Here is a 22521-nt window from a genome sequence, read left to right as displayed (position 1 = left end):
AAAAAAAATATACATCTCAAACTTTTTGTCTCAAATTATAATTTGATGGGTGTAATGAACTCCTGATCAGGAATTTTCTATTACTCTTCTAAAGCAACAGCTATTGTGTACATAGACTTGAAGAGTTACTTGGGTCCATTGAGAGGTTCAGTGACTTGGTCTGGTTACACAGCCAGCATGTGCTAGTAAATATGTAACAACTAACTTTCCAAAGGAAGGGGCAGGGGGAATGTGTTATTTAATAACATACTTTTAAGTTTAATTTTCATTATTAACATTCTCTGCATCATAGAATTCTTTAAGTCTAGACAATAATCATTTTAAAAATACAAGAAATCATTCCCTCTTTTATGGTGTAGTCAGGGAATCATGCTCACACTGATAATTTAACAATTGGCTCTCAGGTGTAAGTATAAGACAACTAGGACAAAACCATTGTGTGTCAGAAGTGAGACTGGAGTGCAGGTCTTTATGAGACCACCCTCTATCTACTCTTACAGATTGTGAGAATTAGAAGGGATTTTCATGAATATCTAGTCCAAACCTTTCATTTTACAAATTAGGAAACTGGGACCAAGACAGATTTGTCCAATTACAAGTTATTGGCAGAACCAAGTAACAAATACTGATTTTCTGACCATAAATCCAATTAGCTTTCCATGGAACCAAACATAATTTACCTTATGAACTTTCACTGTCACTGTAAAATTGTGTATCTCTAGAAATTTTATATTTTCATTTAAGAAACTTCAGAATTTCAAACAAAATGTTTGATTTAGTATAGTTGAAAGAAAAATAACACTAAGCCATAAGCCATAAAAATAAGAAAAGACACCAGTTACCAAGGAGAAAACAATTTGCTTTGTTTCTACCTTTGTTTCAGGCTTTGGTGTTTTGGAAAGGATCTAAGAATATTATTTATTTTTAAATGGGCCCAAGAAGGCTATACATACACATACACATACACACACACACACACACAAATATGTGCATATAGAGAGATTTGCATACACTCAAGTATACATGTATGTTTACACACATGTATATGTACACATATGCACAGTCATACATGCACATGTGCATGCATACACACATATATAAGCATCCATAGCTACGTTGTTCTAAAGGTTTGCTTTTGGCAGCTATTTGAATGTAGTATTTATTCAAAAGCAGTAAAATACTGGGGTAAATGTGTAAATATGTTTTTTATTTTGCTCAGCTATAAAGGGTTCCTTCTACTCCAGAACAGAAGCTAAGATGATGACTAGTCTTAAAACATCATGCTGATTTCCACTGCTTTGTGAACCCAAAGGGGGGAAAATTGCTTGAAAATTTTATATCCTTTTAGCATGAACTAATCCTTGCCTTTTCAGATGTGATTAATGACATAACATTGCATAAAGTGACATGAAGGGGGGTACTCTTTGAGTTAGTGAATAACATGCCCATTTAAATAACAAAGAAGGTTTTTTTTCTTTCTACTGTGTTTTTTTCCCTTTAATTTTTAAAATAAGGAAAGTTGAAAAAATGTACTCACTGCCATACAAAAGCCTCAAAGAGTCTGAGCTAGGCATTCAGATTTTTCAATTTAATACTTATTAACTGGCTAAATGACTAGTTGAATAAAACCTTCACTAGAAGTAAATATTTATGTAATCATTGTCTAATATTCTAGGGACTGTGCTAGGCATTGGGTATAGCAGGAGGTTTATGAAGTGGTTAATAACTTATTTTGGGAGGTAGTTGTTCCTTGGCTATTTTTTTCAGCCTTGTCTGACTCTTGGTGATTCTATTTTGGGTTTTCTCAGCAAAGATACTGGAGTGGTTTGCCATTTCCTTCTCAAGTGCATTTTACAGATGGTGAAAATGAGGAAAACAGAATTAAATGACTTGCCCAGGGACACAGAGCTACTAACTGTCTGAAACCGGATTTGAACTCAGGAAGATAAGTCTTCCTGACTCCAGGTTCCGCACCCTATTTATTTACTGTTCCACCTATCTACCCTATCTGGGCAAATAGGATATCCTTTTAGCAGTGAAATAAAATGACAGCAAAAATGAGAAGAAATATTTTAAGTACAAAGTGAGTAATGTAAAAAAAAAATAGAAAAGTACATAGACATTTGGTTCCTGAAATCTTACTGTTGCAATGGACATTACAAATTAATTTTTCTAACCTATTCCTGAAACATGAATCTCAATTACTTTATTTTCTATTTTCATCCAGTCAAATATCTCTAGAGACTGGAAAATCAATAGCACTAGAAGCCATTAATTTTATTTTGGAATACTTCTTTATTATTTTGATATATTCATGATCTTATCATGACTAGTCCTTCTTCAAAATGGTTCAGAGCCCATGCCTTCCTTGTCTTCTGATTCTACATGACTCTTATCCACATCTGATAATTTGCTTAATTTTACTTAAATGATAATTTAAGAGTGTACTCAACATTCTAGGGTCCTTCCTCTAGGTCTATGTTCTTATAATTTCTATTTTCCCTTCATTCTTGTCCATTTTCCTTGCTTCCTTTCTGAATTTTAAGTTCATTCAAAGAATTTACTTTAATTTTTACTTTCACTACACAGTACCTTCATTGGAGTTTGGTGGGTATAGAAATAAATTTGCTAATAAATTTAGATTTATATTGATATTCCCAGGCCATGGGGCATTTATTAACACTGTTCTTTATTTCACTGAGACATTTTAAAATTGCATCTGTAAAGGAATTCTAGGAGCTTTGGTACACAGACTCCCACATGATCTAAACAGCCTTAATTTATTTTGAATGAGAGTTTCTTTTGTATTATTAACTTCTGGATTTATTATACCTATTCAGAAATGCTATTGATTTTTGTCAGATTATTTCATAGTCTGAAACTTTCCTGAAACCATTGTTTTGCATTGTTTCCTTGGTAATTCCCTAGAAATTTCTACGTAAACTTCATATCATCAGCAGCTATAAATAAATTTATTTTGCTTGTTCTTCTCTACCTTTTTGCCTTTACTTTATTTCTCCTGTCTTAGAGCTATTTTATAATCAAATGAAATAATGCAAATTTTAATGCAAAATATTATTTAATAAATTCTTATTATCACTCTTATTACTAATATTAATGTAATAATTATTAATACTTTATTATTTTATAAAACATTGAGAGTGCTTTATAAATTTTTGGATGTAATTTTGTAATAATTTGTTAATTATTCTTTCAGAGTTTGATTGAACAGTGCTATAATTCCATCATGACTACTTTTTCTCTTTTTTGATTTCCTTATGTCCAGGTCAATTTTTTTTAATTGGATGATTTAAAAACTGTATTTGCTGTTTTTTTTTAAATTTTGTTATATTATGTTTGGTTTTTGGTGGATAATTCTTTCTTTTCTATTCTTGGTTTTGCTGACATATAATGATATGTATGAAATTCACATGTTATTTGCATCTCTCCTCTGCTATTGTACATTAATTTTTAAAAATCTATTAATATGGGTCTCCGCTCATTCCTTCAAAATAAAATTTGTCTAAAAATGTATCACCCTTTAGTTATTTTTAAAGAGCTAATTTATAGGATTTTTTCCAGTAAACCTTTGTTTTTGTCTTTCTATTTATCTATATCTTCTAATGTATAATATTTCATCCTTTGAATGCTTTAATTTGATGATGTTCCAGTTACTCAAGCTAAACATTCAGTAGATTAGTCTTCCCTTCTATTTTATTAATTTACACACACACACACACACACACACACACACACACACACAATCCTCTGAGGATTACTTTGTCTGAATCTCAGAAATTTTGGTTTTGTCAACTGGACTTTTTCCAGAATTGATCTCTAATCTATGTATGGCCAGAGCTATATGAAGTAGGCCAGAGACAGGTTAGTCAGGAAATAGAGAGAAATTTTATTTTCTAAGTGAGGAAAAAGGCTTGCAAGCAAGGTAGAGTTATAGAAACATGTGCCTGGGCCCTACCTCTAGTGGTGTGGGAGTGGGGGCCTGAGTTAGTGTGAGGAGATCTCAGTACTTATACTAGTGTCTGCTTAGTGAGTTGTAGCCCTAACAATAAGGAAGCAGCAAGCATGTGACAAGTTTGATTCACTTCAGGATGTTCTGACTTTGTCCAGTGTTTGTCTTTGACCAGAGAACACCTGTGTGACTAGCCCAGAGGGTGAGATCATCCAGGGGTGATCTCACCCAGGGGTGGTTGCAAATGATTGTTGTCCTTCCAAGCTCAAGGCACAATTTTCTTGCTGGGCCTTAGCTCTGGAAGCAGGGAATCTAAATTTTACTTTGTCAGTATGGCATATATCATTATTCTTGACTTTTAGGTTGAAAGTAGACCATAGCTACTTTAAAGTATGTGAAGGATTTTTTGTTTGTTTGTTTGTTTTTGCCTTAAAACATAGCATCAATGAAGGGATCAAACTAAGAAAGGGCAACTGAAGAGAAGGAATCACTTAGTATTTGATTGTTAGTACATCTGGGCATGTCCAATTCTTTCTACCCAGTAAATTGAAAATAATTCTTTTTACCACTTTTTTTAAAAAACAGAATAGAACCAGTTACTGGATACTTTGTACACAAGGCACATTTGTTATACATCATCATCATCATTTCCATCATCACCATCATCAACACCACTCTACATGAAGCCAGCTCACTAGCTCTTCTGCATGCTGATTAGGCTCAGAGGCATTCTCTGCATGTGCCTAACCTCTATTGAAAAAGAAGAGTGGTCACCAACTGTGACGATTAAAATCTAATGGGTAGTGGCCTTTTTCCTGTCCCCAGTGTGGGGGAAAACTAACTAGGGTTTACTTATAAATTAGAAGCATTAGCACCAGTTTTTGGCATTAAGGATTTATTAGTGAAAAAGAGAACACCCGCGTCAGAAAAACAAGAAAAAACCTATATATCCTATAGGAGAGATAAGGGTTCAACCTGGTCTGTTTCTTCTTCCAAGTCCTCCAACACGAGCTGTTCAGGAGCCGAAACTGAGAGAGGAAACAGTACGTGAGGCCATCCTTCAATCGGATTGGTCAGTGTCACCCAAATCCTTTGGTTCACTGGACTTGAGGGTGCTCTCATTGTTGAGTTCAAAGTCCTTAGCTTCTGAGAACAATACCCTAATGCAGGTCAGCCAGGTGTCGTTTTAATTTAATTAACTTTAAGTAGGTTAATCAACAAAGTCAATCACTCTCAGTCAGTCTAAATTCAATCAATCTAGATTAATCTCCTCTGGTAGGGGCCTTTGGACATTGACAAAAGCACATTATTTCTTATAGGGGCATCTAGGTGGCACAGTGGATAAAGCACTTTCCCTGGATAGAGGAGGACCTGAGTTCAAATCCAGCCTCAGACACTTGACACTTACTAGCATTGTGACCTTGGGCAAGTCACTTAACCCTCATTGCCTTATGGAAAAAAAAGAAAAAAATAAATAGAAGAGTGTTTAAAGAAAAGGCAAAACATGGAAACATGGTCACAGAGTAAACAGACTATGAAATAAAGTAGTGTGAAATGAATAAATGAGACAGTACCAAGGTCTGACAATCAGTGTTGATAGTTTTAATTGTACTTGTTACCTAAAACAGAAAAAAATAGTCTTCACAAAAGCCAAGATAGGAGACAGCTTCAAAAAAAGCAGTGTACAACATTATTTAATTCTATAGAAATGTCATGGAGCACCAAGGAAAAGTCATTTGATTTGAAAATTAATAAGACAATGGTGACCTTTGAGAGAAGTGCTTTAGTAGTGATAGAGAAGGAAGTCAGATTATATATAGGAGGTTGAGGAGAATGTGTGCTGAAAAGTAGTAGCTTTAGATGGATGTGAGAACCAGGAGCCTTGCCCCCTGCCAAGAAAGAATTTGACCTTTCTGAGGTTTCTAAGGTCAAATTGGCATCCTGCAAGTTGCCTCTCTATTCATGAACTGTGTTTAAATCATGTCAATAAAAGGACTTGAATGCTACCAGCCAATTAGCTTGCAGCTATGTGTATGAACCACCCCTCTTCCTCTTCCATAGGGAGATTCCAGTTGAATGGAGTGGGACTCTTTCTCTTGGATAGTGTGACTAGCGATCTGAGCTAGGTTTTTTCCATTATTTCAGAGACATCTACTCTCTTTCTCTTTACTAACTTCTAATTTGCTTTAATAGCTGTTTAAAGATTAAACTGTTGCTGAATTTATAAGTAAATCCTAGCTAGTTTCTCACCACATACTGGGAGGGAGGGGGGCAGGTAAGTATACACACTAGATTTTACTTGTTACATGGAAATCATTGTAAAACTGATTTGCCTGCAAAACTGAGAAGAAAAATTCACCCTATAGGTAATTCCTGAGTTTAGATGGACATGGACTTTCGTTTTTAACCATGACAACCTATAAATGTTTATAAACAGAAAGATAGTAGTGGAGAGGAAGGGGTAACAATACATGAAAGAAGTGGTATAGTTGAAGGAACAAGGTCCTGGAGGGGTCAGGATTGGATAGCATGAAACTGAAGGTCTAGCTCTAACAATGAGAGAAGGGATATACTTCCCCTGACACAAGAAAGAATGGAAGAAAATGTTTACAGGAACTCAAATGGTCTTTTAATGTGGAAGAACCTAGCTAAGTAAGTAAAAACAAGGTCAAGGGTTTTAAAGACAAATAAAAAGAAGTTTTAGAACAATTTGTGGAGAATCAAAAAGTATTGAAGGAAAGGGATGTTGGAAAAAAATAGGATCTATCATATCTAAAGTGGAGAAATTAGGAATTTGGAATTTCTCCAGTGAGCTAATAATAACCAGAAGTAGAGGAAGAGATATTTGTTGTTTGAATTACTTATAGCTGAGAATTAGTAGGTTGGGAACAGGGATAAATAAAGGTGGATTAGAAGATGGTATTTAGATAATAATTGACTTGGGGAAACATGCAATTAGGAATGAGTAGAAAGACAAGTTAAGTGGTCCAGTGAACAGTCTTCTGACTGTATGATCCTTGGAAAAATCACTGTTTTAAAAACAAAACAAAACCCTGTTTATCTCAGTTTCCTCATCTGCAAAATGATCTGGAGAAGAAAATGGAAAACCACTCCTGTATCTTTACCAAGAAGACTCTGAATGGGGTCACAAAGAATTGGACATGAAGGAAACAACTAAAAAACCCAACAATAACAACAAAAAAAAAAACAAAAACAAAAAATGAAGAGATAAGAGCCTGTGTGTGAGTGTGTGTGTGTGTGTGTGTGTGCGTATGTGTGTATAATTTAACAATTTAAGTTGACACTTCCCATTGGTGAACAATGCAATGGAGTCATCTGCTTGTTGGAATATAATGCTTATCTTGAACTCAGGGTGTTTTTTAGAATACAAATTGTAAATTGTATGTGTATATACATACATATATATATATACAATATAAAATCTGAATATGTATACATTACAAAATATTAATATAATGTGATTATATATACTTGACAAAACATACACACTTATATGTATAATTAGAATACACATATATGTATATACACACGTGTACATATATATACACATGTATACACATATATATGTATGTATACATGCATACACACACACACACACACACATATATATATATATATATATATATATGAAAAGGCTTCATGACTTGTACTTTTAAAAATTGGTTGGAGGAGGAGGAGGAGGAAGAGCAAAAAACAGTGTAGTAGTAGCAGCAGCAGCAGCAGTAGTAATAGTAGTAGAAACATTTGCTAGAATTCAACACACTTAACAGGGGTAGCAAACTACATCTACATGAAGAGATTTCCATGAATGTGACTGCACTGCATGTAGAATGTTTTGAGACCGAAAGCCTCCTATATAGCCAAGCTTTTTTTAAAAATACTATCGTGTCACTTTCATGGATGAAGATATAGTTCTGTTTTCCAATGTAAAAACATCTCATGTAAGGGCTGCTTTGGGGAACATTGACAACAAAGACCCATCCTTCAACCTGCTTAACTCATTTCCCATTAAATTTTTCAACTTGGTTCAAAATAAATCGAGGAATATCTTCTGATGCTTCCTCATAAATTGCTAAAATTGCAATATCTCTCTCCTGATCCACTTATTAACTGAGCCCCCAAAACAAAATATAAAAATTGGAGAAACCTCTTTTCTCCAAAACTTTCTCTTCTCTTCCAGTATATAAAATTAACTTCGGATAAGCTTAGACAAACCTCAATGTCACTGATTAATAATTTTAATAGTGTAATTAACAATATAAAGACATTTAAATATTTCAACAAGAAAAATCATAGCCAGAGTCATTTTATATGTGGAAAGTAACTGCTGATACAGAGATATATATTACAACCACTATCCAACAATTTGGCTCTCTTGGGATGGCATTTGAAGTCTCAAAATTATTCTCAAATATCTTCTCATTGGCATTCATAAAATGAATTCTCCTGATTTTCCCAAATATGGCAATTTACTTACACATTTTTTAATGTCTTTCAAGATTTTTTTAAGAATGATAGGTAAATTTCCTCTCCAAAATTCTCTCCGTTTTCACTTAATGGTACAGTAACAATATCCATAATCTCTGTAAGAGTAGATATTTATGTTGAGGTTTCACATGAATTGCTGGACGTGTGACCTATAAACAAGATTGGCTAGTTATGGAATGAGAACGAAAAATAACAAATGTTGAGTCCATGTCCTCAGTAGCAATCTCATAATATTAACTTGAATTCTGCCACATCCCAACTTCAAGAAACTTCATTTTTGCCTTTATGAATAAATATTAATGCATTCATTTCACATTTATGGCTATTAATTATATGGTTCTGGCCTGCCTTTTCAGACTTACTGTACATTATTCCCATTATATACTTCATGCAAGCCATTTTTGTCTACTTGTTCTTTGCCAGAACTTAGAATTCCATCTGTGGTTTTTCCTACATCTGAAATGTACACAATTCTGTTTCATCTCCTAGAAGCCCTAGTTTCCTTCAAGGTTCAGCTCTTGTGCCAACTCCTTTATGAAGCTTATACTGTGGTGTCAAAGATAGAGTTCCGGAATTGGAGTCAGGAAGACTCATCTTGCTGAATTGATTTCTGCCCTCAGACAGTTACTAGCTGTGTGACCCTGGGCAAATCACTTAATCCTATTTGTCTCTGTTTCCTCATCTGTAAAATTAGCTGGAGAGGGAAATGGCAAGTCACTTCAGTATCTTAGTCAAGAAAAATCCAAAGGGGATCACAAAGAGTCGGACACAAATGAAATGACTAAATAACAACAACAAACAGTTATTAGTTCCTTCTCTCTCCTCCTCATGCAAAATGATCAGAATACATATGATAATTCACAGAGGAAGGAGCACAGATAAAAAGGAGGATCAAAATGTTCAGGTTTTATCTTTCTATCTCTTTCTCCGAGTACAATATTTCTAACAAAGGAATCTTGATAAATACTTAGATAGGATTAGTAGAAAAGTAGAAAAAACCCAGCATGTTAATTGGATTGTCTGTAGAGGATTCCCAGGAGGAGATAGATAAAAGTCACACAGAAGGAAAAACAATGGCTGTTATAATCTATACCACTTGGAAAGAATGCTATGAGATCAAAGATTAAATGAAAGACTAGGGTGAACATACTATGTAGTAGTCATTTTTCTTTATTGCTAAGCTCCACTTTAAAACTACAGAGTTCTGCCACCATGTTTCTCACAACCTTGGATTACATGGGTCCAGACTTTAATGTAACTGGGACACAACATCAGCTCAAGGCACCAGAGAAGACTATGTTCCCAATAGACTTTTGCTCCTAAAAGATCAGCAAATCTGTTTCAGGACCTCCTGCCAAAACCACTTTGGGCTTGCACCATTGAAAGTTTCACAGTATCTCAGAAGGTATTCCGAGGGCAGCTTCAAAAGTTCTAATTTGTATAAGAATCCTCAAGAAGTTCTGGTTTGGAAAACCAACTGCTAATCTAGCTCAGTCATAGACACTCCAACATACCAGTAACTGATAGCTGCATCAATACCTACAACTATGATCTTGGTTCAATCCACTTATCTACCACCACTATGAGAAATTCCTTTGTACTGCTGTTTTCTGAAAAAGGCCCCAAGTAGGAATTTTGCTTTTAAAATTTTAGTCTATTCCAAAGAATGTTTCATTTTGGTAGAATCCCTTTCTCCAGACATACATTTTAAAACTTCACATGGGAGAGAGAAAAATACAACTCACTTTAAAGAAGAATGCATGTGGGGAACAATGCCATTCATAGCAGGAACAGAGTTTCTGGATCATGCAATTCAATTGTATGCTCCTTTGTCTAAACGCACAAATTTGTCTTGTGCAAAAGAGAAGTTTACCTAGAGGTATATACATTACTAGATATTGGCTTTCTTGACTGTCTCTTTAATGTTATACTGGTTCCATTCATGCTTGGTTGAGACAAGTCTGAATGTTGTGGAAGTGAGTTTCAATTTATCTATTGACAGGGCACTAACACCAGATGCAGAAATCTTAAAATTATATCAACACCTTTTTAATTTGTGGGCTCTCTCTCTCTCTCTCTCTCTCTCTCTCTCTCTCTCTCTCTCTCTCTCTCTCTCTTCCTCTCTCTCTTCTTCTCCTACACACACACACACACACACACACACACACACACACACACACAAATACATACAGACACATAGAATTTGATACATACACAGTAAACTTCCATCTGCTTAGGGCAAATCGAGGGTGGACCAGATGTGACCTGCAATTTACTGAATGGGAAACAAATACAAGGAATGCTGTCTACCATCTGTTGATGCAAAAAGCAGCAGGGCAGGCTTGGCATTTCAACAGAGCTCCCCCATTGGGAAATTGAGAGGGAAACTCATTTGTTTCATTTTTCCCCTTTCCTGACCTGACAGTGCCTTTGCTCAAGGGGCATCTTGATACCAAGCAGTAACAGTTTATATCTAAATGTTTCACCTCAGGAAATGAGTTTGGTTTTTGGCTTTTCTTTTCTTTTTTATTTTTTTTAAACAAAGTTGACTCTTGCCAATGGGGCAAATTGTGGTTCTCTATTACCAGTTGCAGTGTGTATCTCATCCATGAAGTTGGAAAGACAAGGAGGAATGTATGCTATTCAACTCCTTGAGCCTCCTCAAGTCTTCAATTCTTTTTTCTTGCTTTGGATGCCAAATAAAAGGTTCTAAGTACAAGCTATAGGCACTGCAGTATGTGCTTGCAATAAAGATAAACAACAGGAAGGAGCTTCTATGATACCCCAAGTCCAGGTTTTACATGACCAGAGAACATCTGGTTCACATTCTTTAGTTAGGGATGAATGTAATATAATGGTTTCCCTCATAGGTTACTAACATTAACTCAGAGTTGTCTGTACATTTTCCAAGTATAGAGTACATGACTACTGAAGTCACTTGTAATCTTAAATTTGGGGATTCATTTGTTTTGCTTTAGCCTTGTCATATGAGTTGCATTTTTGTGCTCATTTAGTAGACCCCAGGATAATAAATTAGTATCTTCCTGTGACATGAAATAACTCAAATTCATTCAACTAGTATTTATTATGCACTATGTGACCTAAACTATGCTATTTTTGAATACAGTGAAAGCCCCAAAGAGTTCATATTCTAATCAGAGTAACTCTCCACTTTCTATAAGCAAATCTTATTGGTTTGTATGCCAAAGAACATGTTGCCCTACTTAGGATAAACTTATCACCTGAATTCTCACCTTCATGTTGTTTGGTTAAGTTTTTGATATTCAATAATTTCTCAACTATTCAGTATCCTCTCTACTCTGATTGGAGAACTGGAGGGTAGAATACTAAACTCTGCCCAAAGCTTTCCTTTATAGGGGGCTCAGAATTTAAAAAAAAAAGTCTAGGTAAATCTTCACTTTCCATCAACAGCTCTGAATGAGTTGGACTTCATGGAATTTCATGCCCTCCCATTAACCACCCCTTTTTCCCCCTTTCTGTCCAGATTCTTTTATATTATAAACTTCAGGTCAGCAACTGTCTTTCTTTTTATTTTCACAATGCTTTGACCCTTGCCTGAGTTATAATAGGTACTTAATAAGTGTTAGTTAAATTGAATTTAAATGAAAATGCAAAATACACATAGTCATGTACATATATAACACATAGAGTATAAATTGAAAATAATCTGAGAAAGGTAGCATTGGCAAAGTCTCAAGGGTAGATTGGGAAAGGATTCTTATAGAAGGAAAAAATCTGAACTCTGTCTTTAAGTGAGTCAAGGCATACAAAATTTTGAAATGAGAAAGATCATTCCAGGCATGGAGGACAGATATCACAAATAAATGGAGTACAGTGGGTCTTATTTAACAATAAAATATAACAGAAAGTGGGCTAGTGAAGCTTTATGGTAGAGTATGTGGAGGGGAGTAGAGGTAAGAAGACTGGAAAACTCAAGAAAGTCCAGGTTATGAAAGAACTTAAAAGCCTAACAGAATTTTGTATTTGAACATTGTGGTAATAAAGAGTTATTGGCGCTTATCATAGAGGGAGAATTGTTATAGTCAGAAATATACTTTAGGAAAATCATTTTGTCAGTGTCATTGACAATGGATAAGAATGGGTAAAGACTTGAGACAGGGAGACCAACTAAAAGTCCATTGCTAATCTACAACAAAGGTGATTAAGGGTGGCACAGTGTGGTATCTGTTTGATTTGAGAAAAGAAGATTCAGATGAAAGGTATTTTGAAGGTAGAAGGCCTGCCACCAGCATGGTACCTTTGTAAGTGGAGAGAAGAGGTTGTATATGTGAGGTATTTTGAAGAAACAATGAGACTTGACAATTAGAATATGGCTCATTTAGAAACCCGGGTCTGAGACAGTTTATTATTTCTCCTCAAAAACTATACTGGGTCTTACTGCCCATCATGATTGTATCTAAGAATTCTTATATCTATCATGAATATTATTTTGATGCCAAGGGGAGGACAGAAGACTGTTCTCCTAAGGGTTCTGGGGAACCCTTACCTGAGAAGCCTATTTTTTATTGTCTAACCAAAACCCAAATTAATATTAGAGAGTTGGGAAAGTGGTAAAGCAGGCCTAGGGAGAGGGGAAATGGAACAATAGGAAACTGGAGTTAATAACCCAGAAACATGGACCCACAAAACTTGAAAAGAGTCTCAGGGACATTGGTTGCTGAAAAGTACATAGCCTCTAACCATTGCTGACACCTCAGACTCTCTCAGATAGTTTTAAATTTTCTGGCCATTTTTAGATCAGCCAAGTAAAAACACAATGTCTATTGTTTTGGTCCATTTGTATTTATCAATTTCCTTGAAAAATATGAATTAGATTTTCTTTATTTGTATAGTCATTGCATCCTCCTATTAGACTGAATATTTTATTTTCTATGTTTCTATGTTTATTTGTTTTTATGTTTATAATTCCAGTCCTTGGCCAGGGCCATTACAGAGTGATTATATATCTATGTAGCACAGGGTAAATATGTGTGTGTGTGTGTATATATATATATATATATATATACATATGTGAGCGTGTGTGTAGAGAGAGGTTAGATACAATCTGCCTCTTTATATAAATATATGCATATATACATATGTATATGAATGTATGTAGAGTTTATAGTATATATGTATATATGTATATTTATGAATATATGTAGAGTTTAAAATATATCCTTTCAAACTGAATTGTGCAGCAATATAAAATAATGACTGGCAGTTCAAAAAGTCAAGATAAAAATAATGGCTTTAAATTATGGAATATTCTCTATAGACCACAGGCTGATGATAACAAAGTTTTGTGATATTATTACTATTATGATACCTATATTTAAGAGCTCTAAATATAATGATATATGTAATTTCAAACACATTCAACATTTAAAGCATATCAATTATATAATAATATGATTCTCTAAAAAATTCCTTCTCAAAAATAAAATTAATGATTTTAAAGCATATTCTAAATTTCAAAAATAAAGAATTTTATAATAATATGATAAGATAAATATATTACAATATATAGATTCAGTGAACTGCTCCGAGGTATGTGTTTGGTTTTGATCAAGTCACTTCAATTTGACATGAAAAGCCTTTATTAAGTATCTACTAAACACAAGCAGCTTTTCAAAGTTGTGCAGATACAGACAAAATGAAAAAAAAAAGTTTGCTTTTAAGATATAAATGTACATTCTATTCTGTGGTTCAGTTTCTTATTGGGTATATTAAAGAGATTCAAGTAGATAATCTCTAAGGTCTCTTTTGGTTACAAAGCTATGATCCCATGCATGTGTTAAATGGAGACATTTGTTAAATATGATCCTTTAAACATATTTATTTAGCTATTATAAATACAGGTAAACTTCAACTCATGAGTAGATAATGTTTCAAATGTTTCTTATAAATTGGTTGGTGGGAAGTAAAAATACATTTTTCCTACACAGAAACAATTTACAGATGATTAGGTTTCCTAGCTATCTCCCCAAATCCATATTTAACCCATGATATAAGAAAATATTGACTGTGTGCCAACCTTTCTGTGCCTCTAGACAATTTTCTAAGTCATTAAAGAGTTGGTATTTACATTGTTTCAAAGATTTTACACATCATTGAGATTACCAATGAATTAGGAGTATTAATATGAAATAAATGAATTAATATATTTATGGGGAAAGAAAAGCATAAAAATATTCCCATGTAATATATTATCCCAAATTATCTGGCAATAGGAAAAGTTTGTCTTTCACATTATCCTACCTCCAGTTTGTCACCTCACTCCCTCTACCAAGTACTGTTTTCTCCAAGAATTCGTGGCTCTATATAATTCCAAAGCCAACTGTTCAGACCATAATAAGCTAGTTCTGTTTCCTCAGTGTTCTCTCTGTCCAGCAATCATCATCATCATCATCACCACCCCATTCCTTCTCTCCCACCTATTGAAGTATGTGTTCATCGACAGCAGCTTAGCTCAGGTACTTAAGAATAAAGATAAAAAAAAAATTCTCACCAAATGTGTGAATAACCATCATAACATTAATTCCCATTTAGAAAATCATGGGGGATAGAGCACCAGCCCTGGAGTCAGGAGTACCTGAGTTCAAATCTGGCCTCAGACACTTAACACTTACTAGCTGTGTGACCCTGGGCAAGTTACTTAACCCCAACTGCCTCACTTAAAAAAAAAAAAAAGAAAGAAAATCATGGGTTTATTAATGAAAACTGATATCAAAGGACAGTTACAACATTAAGGAAGAAAAATTTTGTATGTACACATATACACATTTGTGCCTAATGGTAGCATTTTCTAGTCTAGTGGGGGAGAAAAAAGGAAAAAAAAAGAAATTTAAAAAGTGGCTAGGTGGTGCAGTGTATAAAAAGCACCTGACCTGGATTCAGGAGGACCTGATTTCAAATCTGGCTTCAGACACTTGACACTTCCTAGCTGTGTGACCATGGGCAAATCATGTAACCCTCATTCCACCTCCCAAAAGAAAGAAATTTACATAACTTTATTATATATCTAAAAAAAAAAGAACTATTCCACACAAAATTATTTCAGGTGTTGAGGAAAACACTGCTATCTTTTTTATGTTATTTTAAATATATATATATATATATGTATATATATGTATATATGTATATATATATGATAAGTATTTCCATAATATAGTAAAATAATAAAAAAAGATGATTGCACAGGAAACTGCAAATCTATTATGTACAACTTGCTATTCCTTTTAAATGTATAATGGAGGGAACAAAACGGAGTCTAAACTCCAGGCAAAATCTCCCACACTGTCCCTCTTTTGCAATTCTCTTCCTCTATTATCTGAACTCCTCTCAAACCTCTTTGTTTACCTTCTCCCATGTGATCCCCATGATAGCAGCCTGCAACCATGACACAACAGGGACTTTTTGAATGTCTAGGTCATTTTAAAGTGGGGAATTGCCTTATGCCCACATGAAAAGAGACAGAAGGAAAAAATTCCAGGAACTGTGGGGCTAAAGTCAGAAAATTACCAGATATAAAACAGATGTGCATAGTCTGAGTGGTATAAACTCTAAAGGGGAGATTCCATGTTAAAAAATATTGCAAAATGTAAAAAATTCTATAAATGTACATTTCCCAAGCTGTTTTCTGCAGAGACCTAGCAATCTATGTAATGTGAGTAATGGTTCTGTGAGAAAATGTTGGCTCACAGTTTCTTGTCTGTTCCATCCCCACTCCCATTGCTAATTGTCTCTCTCAGTAGTGACTTCCTGAACATAAAATTTAGGAATATATCTCAAATTCAAAACTCATGATCAAATCAACTATGCCTTTGTTCCTGAATGAATTCTGTCAGTCTACTAACATGTCTACAATCATCATCTCACTAAATTTCTGAAACAAAATACCTGTCTTTGCAAAATACTCCCCCAAATTATTGTCTCATACTCTGAGTGTATAAGATTCTTAAAGTGAAGGATGATCTATTTTTTTTTGTATTTTTACCTCCAGGTTTTAATAGACAGGAAAAACAAAATAAAACAAACAAAAAATAAAATAAAATAAAATTTAAGTGCCTTTTATACATATATTGTTATTTCTTATAATTTATCTTTAATTTCCCAAAACAGAAATTAAGATTAAGAAAGGATATCATAGGTCATCCACTCCTACACATATTTCAAAGGACTCTGCACTAGAATAAACTCGACAAGTGGTCATCTAGACTTTATTTAAAAATTCTAATGAAGCAGAAATATTCCTCTGCTATATATTTAAAAGAAATAGCAAGTTGTACATAACAGATTTACAGTTTCATGTGCAATCATCTATATTTTTTACTATGTTAAAGAAATACTTGTATTATTTTATAAATTTGAAATAACATTAAAAAAAGAAAGTTGTGTTTTCCTCAACACTGGAAATTTTTTGCATGGAATAGTTATTTTATTTTAAATATATAATAAAGTTATCATGCAATTTTTTTCTTTCTTTCTTTTTTTTTTTTTTGTGGGGCAATGATGGTTAAGTGACTTGTCTCCATGGTCACACATCTAGTAAATGTAAAGTATCTGAGGATGGATTTGAAATCAGGTCCTCCTGAATCCAGGGCTGGTGCCTTATATACACTGTCAACTAGCTGTCCCATAAATTTCTTTTATTCCTTTTTTTCTCCCCCACCCTGAACTAGAAATGGCTACTATTAGACACAAATGTATACACACACTCACACACACACACACACACACAAATATATATATATATATGTGTGTGTGTGTGTGTGTGTGTGTATGTGCATAGGTATATGTATGCATAGGTATCCGCATATATGCTAATATTGTGCATGTACATTTATGTGCATGTTTATGCACAGACATATATTTATGTGTGTGCATGTATGTAAATTATTCTATTAATACTACTATTTGTGCTGACCTTGGTGTCAAGAAGACTCATCTTTGGGAGTTCAAATATGGCCTCGGACACTTAATAGTTGTGTGACCCTGGGCAAATCACTTAATCCTGTTTGCCTCAAGTTTCCTCAACTGTAAAATGAGCTGGAGAAGGAAATAGCAAACCCCTCCAAGAAATTTGTGACCCAAATGGGGTCACAGAATTGAACATTACTGAAATGACTGAACAACAACAATAAAACATGTGACTTCAGGTGCCAATTATCTTTTCCTGATCTAAATTTACCACTTTGGTTCATTTTACTACCTCAGTTTCTGAATCTTTAAAGGTGTCTCTATGTTTTGAGGTCCCATCTTTATCTACATCCACCATCATTCAAACATCTTTTCATAAGTACTTTATCTACAATTCAGATATTGACTAATTATAAAGCCATTTTGGGAGAAAGAGGGTATGGACCTGAGATTTAATTGGTGTGTTAAGGGCAAAAATTCTAGCTAGTCTGTCTAAAATATCTAATGAGCGGTCGCCAATAAATTATAAGCTTTAGCAAGAGTTAGACTTTTAAGCATTTATTAAGGAAAACAAGAATTTGGTAAAGAGAGAGAGAAAGGCCTAGATTTCTATCTATTAAAGGGAGAGCACATTTTTAGCTCCCTTCTCCGCCAGCGTCCCCAGGAAAGAGCCCCAGAGTCAGCGCCAGTCTCTTCCTTCCTCCTCCCACTAGTCCGCGTCACTTCCTCCCGCCAAAGAAAAGACTCCTGGTCTTGCCCTCAAAGACCTTCGCTTCATGGGCAGAACTCTTCTACAGTAAGTATCCAGCAGGTGGCGTCATTCCAATCGTTACAGTCCCCCCTGTTGTTCCTCAAGAAACAAAATGTTTCCTTGACGGAACAGTAAAAACAATATAATAACTATTGCTAACTAATAATATGTGAACAACAATATAGAAAAGGAAGAGAGGAAAGTTTTGTCCAGAGGGGCGATTTTTTTTTTGTCCTCATGAACCGACGCTTTGACATTAGTCTTGCAAAGGGAGGGCCTCTGCAGAGAATACATGTTACAGATGGTGTATATTATAACAGAAAGAGAAAAGAGAAAAAAAACAACAACAAAACAAAACTGTTCATTTAAAGTCTCTGAAAGTCTTTTCTTAGATGTCCTCTAGGTGTAGTCGTGGAATGGAAGTCTTTTCAGGGGTTGAGGTGTGGATGCTGGTAATCAGCCAGGAAAACTTCCTACAAAATTGAGCTTAACACAACTTTAAAATAGCTTTGTCAATAATCAAATCAAACTATGAAAGTTCTCAAAAACATATCTAAGGGAATTCAGAATCTTAGTTGTTACACATGAAACATATAACAAAACAAAAATTGAAACACTCTTTAAAATTATAATATTACTATAGTCCCCCCTTATGGAGGGTAATTGAGAAGACAATTGCTGCAATATTAATTAATAAAAGTAATTGTTATCTTTGTTTCATCACTTTTTGTGTCATCTGCCTAATTATTCTCATGCCATTATGAGAAATTAAAAAATCTAATATAATTAGTAACAGATGTCAAGGCCAAATTCAACACTGTTATTTATCATGACACCTGAGATAATTATGGGGGTTACCATAAAAGAACAGAGAAATGATGGGATATGAGCATTCCCACACTTGAGCAATATGTACTGCCCATACAGTATGCCAGGCTTAAAATAGATGGATGGAATATATGTCCATGCCACCGAACATATTGGAGGAAACTGAGTCAAACTTAATCAGATGCATGGGATTGAGATGTCCATGGCATCAGGCATATAGGAGGGAGCATAGAAGCCAGGTGTAGAAGTGAGATGGGTGGGATCAATACTTCCAGCCATCTGTACAATATTGTGGGGAAAAATAAAATAAAATATTAAAACAAGAGAATCCAACCTCAACATTAGTCAAAAGCCGTTCCCTCAGCCATACCTTGACTTCATGCATGTCTCCCCTCATGTGACAGTTCAGTGTCTGCTCTTGCATGTATTCCTCTTGTGATTGGATGGCATCTTGGCCAACTGGCATCTGATAACTCAGAATAAAGGCAATTAATGTCTTAAATGATAAATTCCCATAATCCAAGTCTCATATGGATTTAAAAATTGAGGATAATAAATGATTGCAAAAAATGTGAATACATCTTGACTCAGAACACAATATATAATTATGCAACAATTTCAAATAATACCCCTTTTTTGAACTTAGTATACAATTACTTTTTTGAAAAATCTGAACATATTTAAATACAAGTTAAAGCACAACAGAATCTCAAAGAAAACTTTTTTTTGAAAAAAGAAAACTTTTACAAATGTTCCCCTCTTTTTTTTTTTTTTGGAATATGCTTATCAAAAATAATACTTCTAGAATCAATTTACACTTGCCATGGCAACCAATTTGCCAGGGAAATGCTTTAAAGAGTTTGATCAAATAATCAGTTGAGAAAAAATAACAAAAACAAACAACTCAGAACATGGGAGCACAATACTCCTAGAATTAACATTGTATTATGAAATCAAAACCATCTTGCAATTTTTTAAAATTAGATAAATGTATAGAAGAAAATACACATGGAACAATAAAAGACAATGAAATTCAAACTAAGGAAATATAAATGAATATGAACTTAATAAGAGTATTATAAAATATAAACTTGATCACATGACTATAAAAAACTTTTACAAATATTCTCCTTGTTTTAAAAACTAAGTATAAAACACAACCTCAAAAGCATGAAAATCTCTATGAAAATAAACCCATACCATTAATTTCAAAATGTAGATGTAATAGCATAGAAATCCTATGTAACCTCTGAACTGACATTAATAATCTGAGTGAAGTTAGAACACTTTTGATTCTGATATCTAAAATCCCCAATACTCATATCAATACCTTGCTGCTTACTTCTACATTTCTGTAAAATATATACCCTTCCATGGCAAAAGAAGCGGAGTCTTGAACTATGGTGATGATTGTCATTCTTATTCAGCTTAAGTTTTTCTTCTTTAACCCCTCTATATTGTCTGTCAGTCTTTTCACCATACAAATGCTTTATAATATTACTAATTAAAGACAAAAGCAGGTTAGCAAAATTACGAACAAAACGGGCATATGTGGAACTTAAAGGGCTTTCTAAGGTTGTCTCAGAAGCACAGCCAGGCTGGGGAAGGGCTGAGCCTGAAGCTGCAAATGTAGTTAGAGAAAGTTGCGCATGAGCATTAGATTTCTGGACTTCCCAGGCCAGGGAAGCAATGGGCTTGGCCATGGGAGGAGTAGAGGGTGTGGTCTGGAGAGGAGGAGAGGGACCAGAGCAATTTGAATCAGACTTGATTTTGAACTCAGGCCTGGATTCCTCTTCCCCCACTTTGCCTCCAGGTGCTAGGGGATTAAAAGCTTCAAGAGGGTGGGTCATTGCCTCCAGACATGCAAAATTAGAGCAACAATTAGTGTTAGAACTGGGAAAAGTTGCAGGAATCTCTTCAGGTTTCTCTGAAAAAGCATGGTTGGGAGAGGGAGAGATATTTCCTTGTGTGAGTAAGTTGCTGGCTCTTTTAACAAAAATAAAAAGAAAAATAGAAAATCCACAAAAACAAAGCATTAACATGATCTTATCTCCCATTTGTCTGGTTAAACAGACTAAAATCAAAAATAGGGTAATTAGGGAGTTTAAAAGGTCCATTCGAAAAAATTTAAAGGGAAAACACAGCCAGTACACCAGTACTTAGCAGTTAAAGGGAGAGGGAGGGGAAATTTCTTACCCAACCAGAAGATCAGAAGTAAGGTTCAGCTTTCCTCTTCGTGGTCAGCCATCTGTTAAGGGCTAAAATTCTAGCTAGTCTGTCTAAAATATCTAATGAGTGGTCGCCAATAAATTATAAGCTTTAGCAAGAGTTAGACTTTTAAGCATTTATTAAGGAAAACAAGAATTTGGTAAAGAGAGAGAGAAAGGCCTAGATTTCTATCTATTAAAGGGAGAGCACATTTTTAGCTCCCTTCTCCGCCAGCGTCCCCAGGAAAGAGCCCCAGAGTCAGCGCCAGTCTCTTCCTTCCTCCTCCCACTAGTCCGCGTCACTTCCTCCCGCCAAAGAAAAGACTCCTGGTCTTGCCCTCAAAGACCTTCGCTTCATGGGCAGAACTCTTCTACAGTAAGTATCCAGCAGGTGGCGTCATTCCAATCGTTACAGGTCTAAGAAATTCCTGGTAAGGAAACTCTCCTGAACCAATGAAATTCAGTAATTACTTTGTAATTTATAAACTTAGAGAGTTGCAAGGGGAAGACTGTAATGGCTTGACCAAAATCACACAATTAATTTGTGTCAGAGGCACAACTTGTATGCAAGTCTTCCTTCAATTCTTTTTTCTATCCAAGCTGACACTTAGTTGACTGGAGTGGTCCAGGTCTTACTCTAAATTATTCACGAACAACATTTTAAATACCTGTAGTAGATCCTGGTAATTCTGGATCTGAATATATAATAAAGTTGTCATGTAATGTTTTTCTTTTTCTTTTTTTTTTGGTGGGGCAATGAGGGTTAAGTGACTTGTCCAGGGTCACACAGCTAGTAAGTGTCAAGTGTCTGAAGCCAGATTTGAAATCAGGTCCTCCTGAATTCAGGCCAAGTGTTTTATACATTGTGCCAACTAGCTGCCCTGTAAATTTCTTGGGGGTCTATGAAGGCTACTTACATACATTGTTATTGTGTTATATTTTCTTTAACCAAATTCATTTGAAGAAAATAAAATATAGGCAGCTAGGCTGCACAGTGCATAGAGCGCAGGCCCTGGAATTAGGGTACTTGAGTTCAAATTTGGCCTCAGACTTTTACTACCTGTGTCATCCTGGGCAAGTCATTTAACCCTGATTGCCTCCAAAAAAAATTCTAAATCTAATAAATTACTTCTTGACTAAGAATCAGGTAAAGCTTTCAATAGCTCCTTTAATTAAAAGGCTATCAGAGTTCAATTAATATATGACAAAAAATTCCTAGAGCTTTGAGAATGGTAGCAGAATGACTGAGCACATTGATGAGGAGGACAAAGAGAGGCATTATCAGCATATGAAAAGAAACCTAACCAAAGTTC

This window comes from Dromiciops gliroides, chromosome 2 (genome assembly GCF_019393635.1).
Source record: "Dromiciops gliroides isolate mDroGli1 chromosome 2, mDroGli1.pri, whole genome shotgun sequence".
NCBI classification, from domain to species: Eukaryota; Metazoa; Chordata; class Mammalia; order Microbiotheria; family Microbiotheriidae; genus Dromiciops; species Dromiciops gliroides.
The sequence above is the reverse complement of the archived record's forward strand: the minus strand, read 5'-3'. Positions refer to the sequence as shown.